The following is a 6,000-nucleotide window of genomic DNA, read 5'->3' on the forward strand; positions in this document are numbered from 1 at the left end:
CTCCTTCTGGCTTTAAGTAGGAATAACTCTGTGGCCTCCTTCTCCGAGAAACCAAGGTGGTTTAATTAATTAATGCAACAGGGTCTCTTTAAATCAGAAAAGTGCTGAGGGCTGCATTTTCCAATTCCTGGTACCCTGAGCTCTGGGGAGGCAGCAGGGGCCGGGGCCCAGGCTCTGAGATTTAGGTTCATGGGACATGGTTTATAACTTGAGGGTAACCTGTGCTATCAAGCCAATCAAGAGCTGGGATGAAGAGAATTAAAAACAGAGAAGCTAGGACTGCAGACTGATGGCCTGTGGTGTGGGGCAGCACCGGGATACAGTGACATCGCCTGAGTCTCTGCCCCTGAGTCTTCTCTGCAGCATGAGAGAGGCTTGGCCCCATCACTGCCTTTGGCCTCAGCTTCCTCAGTTAGAAAGACAGCCTTTGCAGCAGTCACGTGCCACCCTCCGTGAATTCTTTTTTTTTTTTTAAAGTTTTCTGCAAGAATTTTTAAAAAATATATCTTTATTGATTTCAAAAAGAGGAAGGGAGAGGGAGAGAGAGAGATAGAAACATCAATGATGAGAGAGTCATTGACTGCCTCCTGCAGGCCCCCCGCTGGGGACTGAGCCTGCAACCTGCGTGAATTCTTTGAAGAGCATGTGGCTGAGTGGCTCCTGCAACTGCCGTAATTAAGCAGTTTCTTGGCTGCAGAGTGTACACTGAAGACAGAAGAAGAATTCTACTCTAGCTAGTGTTCCCTCCTCTGAAGGTTCCATTATGGGACCCCCTTAGGGGGACTCTCCTGGCAGCATGGAAGGGGGTCCTGTTTCAGCTCTTTTGTTACAAGCTGGGTGACCTCAGACCAGCCCTCTCACTCCCCTGGGACTGTTTCCTCACTTACAACATTCCTAGAGTCCCTTTCTGCTCTGACTGCTGGCTGAGACACCTCCCTGACTTTCCATCATAGAGCAGAGCTATGTGCTGGTGGCTCTGCAGAAACTCTGGTGCAGTCCTGGGTCAGGGCTGGGGCCTGCCAGCCTCAGCCTTTTTTGATTTTGACTAAGACATGGACCTCTCCATGGCTCAGGGCTCTGTTCCAGTTTCTCCGCCCCCCCAATCCAGCTGACCGCACGGTACATGGGAGTGGCCTGGTTTCCTCTGACTCTCAGCATGACCCAGTAAAGAAGCCAGGTAAAAGCTGCCCCACCCATTCGATGGATGGGGAAACTGACCTTGAAGGATGAGCTGGAGGGTTGTGGCAGCTGGTAGCAGAGGCTTTTTGGAGAGCCAGAGGAAACTGACACTTGCTAGACAAGGACAGTCCCTCTCCAGGGATGAAGTGCCTGTCCCTTGACCATCTTGGGTTTGGTGCAAACATTGCACCCAGTGAGCCAGAACTCAACTGGGAATCACATTTCACAAGAAAGCCTCAAATCCCCTAGGTCTGTGCATTCCATCCCAAGGGGACTGTGCAGGGTCCCAGCACTCAGAGAGGAGATTGGGCCCCAAGACCACCAAATGTGCTGGCTTCTTTCTCCCCCAGCAAGTACTAGGAGAAGCCTAACCAGCATTCCCCAGGCTGGTGGGACGTCCCAGGACCAGGTCATCTCAGCCGCCTCTGTCCTGAGAGAAGCCTCCATCTAGTGGAGGGGCTCCAGGGGTACATTGGTAGATCTTGAAGGCCCCTTTGCAGACTCCCTCTGTTGTGTCTTCTTTGAACCTACAATTTGCCCATCTGCCACACCCTACTTACCAATGGTGTAATTTGAGGCAAGTTACCAATGCTTGTGAGCCTCGGTTTACCCATCTATGACAATGGGCCTAATACCCACTTCACTAAGTGGTTGTGAGAATGAGATGGTGTCATAAGTGTTGACCTGCCATAGTAAATAGTTAATAAATAAGTTATTATTGTGACAGGTTGGAAATCATTTGTTTAAGGGGTATAGAAAGCTTCTGGCATACAGCTGGGGAAAGAAAGCACGTTCAAACCAGAGGGGAGTGAATTGGGAAAGAGATAGCCTTTGATCGGCACTTAGAAGAAAGAGCAGGGTTTTGACCTGGAGGAGTTGGGAGCTGGGGTGGGAGATTCCAGGAGAAGGGACAGAAGCATCAAAAGCCCAGAGGTTTAGGGAGGGTCCAACTTGACCAGACACAGGCATGTGGGGTGGAGGGGGCACATTTTGGCCTAGATGCCTGGCTCCAAAAGGCCTCCTCCTCGCACTGAGTTCCACTTCACTGCCCAGGCGTCAATTCTGATGATAGAATGCACTTTGCCACCAACTGTCCTGGGAGACTCTGGCTTCCCTCAACTCCCTGTCAATGTGACAGACCCACAGCCCCCTCTCAGGCCTTGATGGATGGCTCCCACACTGGATTTCATACATCTCCGTCTTCCCCAGAAGCTGTGACACAAGTAATTGGTGTCATCTCTGTTGATTGCATGCCAAATGCTGACAAAACAGTCTGTAACAGGGAGCTCTGTGCACTGCCCTTGATTGTGTGGGCGAGGGAGATGCTGGGAACTGACCCAGCATGGCCCCCAGCTCTCAGGGGGTAACCCAGGGAGAGGCAGCTGGCCCACTTAGGAACAAATGCAAAGGCATCCTGGCCCCAACCTGGAGAATGTGCTAGAATCTTTCTAAACTGATGCAGCTCAGTGTCCAGTGTCCAGGATTTGCCCCCAAGGCAGTACTTGATGTCTGACACATATGTCTCTGATCAGTGCAGTCTATGGCTGCTCTGCATCCTAGGGATGTGGAGGTAGAAGCCTTCGAAGGTACCCTGGCTCCTGCCAGCAAAGCTGCTACTTTCCCCCTATACGGATGACACAGCTAAAGTTGAATGAGCTTTACCTACAAAAACAGATTGAGGTGTGGGCAAGGGGCGGTGATTGGGGGTGGGGTGGGAAGGACTTAGGAGGGTAAGAGCCAGGTCACCTGCTGATGACCAGGTAGTCCTTGCATTTGGCCAGGTCTAGTCTGGCTGAGTTGAGCCCTTGACCCTTCTGACCTCCGGTGGAGAGAGGTGGAGTGGCCTCTCAAACCTCAGATCTTTCACAAAAGGATGGCAGCCCCACCCACAACACACAGCTCAGCAGAGAGGCCTGCACGGAGCCAAGAACACAGCAGAGAGGCCTGCACTGAGCCAGGAACACACACAAGGGCCCTCCCAGGTATTGCAGAGAGAAACACCTCTTACTCCATACCACCTGGTTCCCAGCCTGAGTGCAATAGAGAGAATCGGGATCGGTTGAAGATTGCCTGGGGGCTGTGGGAAACATCCAATTCTCTTGATAATTAGAAACTGCCCTTTAAACTTTTGCCTTAAAATTAAGCCAGAACAGCAGACAGCTGGATCCATGGGCCATATCCCAATGGCCTCCTTCTAGGGCCTTCCATTCTGGCCCCTGTCTGACGTGGAGAGGAGCTCAGGAAACAGGCCCCCGCTGCTGGGAAGGAGTCCATTGCCTTACTCTGAATTCTCTCCATGAGACTTTGGACAAGGACGGGTCTTTGGTTTTAGCATCGACAAAAACATTTTGGTATTTGGGTTCTTGTTCTTATTATTTTTTGCTCCTCCCAAACAGCAACTTGTGATCATGTTTCTCTCTCAAGGCGGCTGCCGCATCGGTGGCCCCCTCGCCTGCGTGCTGGACTTCACGACAGGCCCTGCTGCGGATGACCCCTCTCTCCCAGCTCCATTTTACCTCCCTTCCCTTGTTTTCTTTCCCCTTCAACTTTCTTCCGTGTTTTCTTTCATCTTCCTGTATTTTCTGCATCCTATGAGTCGCTTTAAGTCCCTTTCAGTAGAAGGCTGGCTGAGCAATGAGTAAACAGGCTCAGTGCAGGTCTGTGTGTTTACAGGAAACAGCACATATTCGTCAAGTCTCATCATTTATCCCTTGGACCACTCCTATGGTCTCCAATTCTGACCGCGGTTGGGGGGGGGTGAGTACACAGGGTTGGGCATGTGTAGGTTCACAGTTGTGAGTACAGAAAATAATACAATAATTAATAAATAATAATACAAGAACAAACTCTGTGTTTCGAGTACTCACTACTGCAAACCTGCTTTTGCCCCTCCCTGTATACTCTACACACATTTGCTCCATACCTACCACATGCCATGTGCCATAGACAACCTGGTGGCACCTCAGCGGCCACCCCTGGCTGAGAGCAGAGGACTCAGCCAGCAAGACAACTGGGTCTAATGTTTGGCCAAACCCCTAGATATTTGTCTATCTTCTGTCCCCAACAGCCAGTCTACCCGGGTGATTGGCAGACCCGCCTGGGTGCCTGTGTGCACCCAGCTGCTCTGCACTGGGGGGTGCTGAAAGGCCCTGCTGCTTGGCATGGGACAGGCAGGGAGGCGGGAGAGTGAATCAGAGGCTGTGGGGCTTCCTGGGATCAGCTCTGTGGTCACCTAGGAGCCACTCTCTCTTTGTTCTAGGTGTGGATACTTGCCCTCCTGACCTGGGAAGGCTGGAAGGTCCCTCCTCGGGTTAATGATTCCCTGCCTGCACCAGTCCCACCCGCAGAGAAAGGGGGGGTCTCTTGGGGCTTGGAACAATGTGGTGGCTGCCCTGAGGAGGGACAGCCGCCCGCCAGCCCTCCTTCCTGGGGCTCTGGGCACCCCCCCTAACCACCTCGAGACACAGAGCAGTCTCCAGCCTGGCCCCTGGGACCTGCAGATCCTTCCTCGATCCCGCCTGGCCTGGGAGAGTCCCCGAGGCCGGCTCATTGTCCCACTCCTGCCACTTTTCCTCTGCCGCATTGTTCCTGTTATCAGCATCCTACACGCTGCAGCGGCTGCACAGGAAAGCGCGGCTGCCGCCGAGGCCGCTGCCGAGGCGGCTGACGGGCGCAGGTGTCCTGCTGGCAGGGTTGCCTGCACAGTCAGGTCACCCACGCCTGACTCAGAGTCCCGGCCGGCTGCCAGGGTGGTGGAGTGCAGGGTACGTGGCCCTGATCTCTTTGGGGTATTTTGGTCCTTGGTGCTTGAGGCCCTGGGCCAAGGCCCCCTGCTTTCCAGCTCTGATATTGGGAGGCACGTGCAATTTCTCCAAGTCTCTCCATCAAGGTCCCTGCACAAGTCGGAATCTCCGTGTCACAGTTTCCTTCTCCGTTAAGCACAGGCCTGTCTGTTTTATGGACAGGACCAAATAAGGCCAAGGAAATGAAAGTGTGAAGGGCCCTCTTCACCCACAATTCCTGGGCCCGTTCTGAAGCGAAGGGTTTAGGTCAGAGCGGACCTAAAAGAGCAGCTCCTTTACAGAGATTCGGGGGAGAAGGGCCTGGGGGAGGGAGAAGGAACCTTATTTTTGGCTGGCGAGAATATTTTAGGTGTCTTAGGAGAGCTGGGTGGTACAGATTTAGCAAATAAAAGGAAAGGATACCCAATTTAATTTGGATTTCAGATAAACAAAGAATAATTTGTAAAGTATAAATATGTCCCATGTAATATTTAGAACATTCTTGTACTAAAAAAAAAAAATTATTCTTTGTTTATCTGAAATTCAAAATGAATTGGACATCCTGTACTGTATCTGGCAACCCTATATAGGACCCCCTGTGTGGTCCAGAATGCTGCAGGGAGGTCTTTGGGATGTTTAGACAGGATTAGGGAGAAGGGGGAGGGGGTCATCTTCCTGGATCTGTCTGATTCCCAAGAGTTTCTCTGGAGCACTGTTTCCAGACTCTTCTAGAGAAGACCTGCATCCTGGAGGTGGCTCTCCATCCATGCACAGGAGATGCTCCAAGTCCCCAGAGTGGCCCAGACCAGACATTCAGGCCCAGTGCTTTTTTAAGCCTCCTCAGGTGGGGCCACCTCCTCAAAGGGTGCAGGTACGTAGGGAGAAGTCTGCACAGTCTGCACAGTCTGCCTGGCAGTCCAGATGGACCAAGGAAGGAACCTGGCTGTGGAGCCGACTTTCTTCCTAACAGTGGGGTGTCTCGCCCTCTGCTGGCAGATGCAGGTACCACAGGGTTTCTCATTCAGGGATTGTGTCGGGA

This window comes from Miniopterus schreibersii (assembly GCF_964146895.1).
Source record: "Miniopterus schreibersii genome assembly, chromosome: 4".
In the NCBI taxonomy this organism is placed as follows: Eukaryota; Metazoa; Chordata; class Mammalia; order Chiroptera; family Miniopteridae; genus Miniopterus; species Miniopterus schreibersii.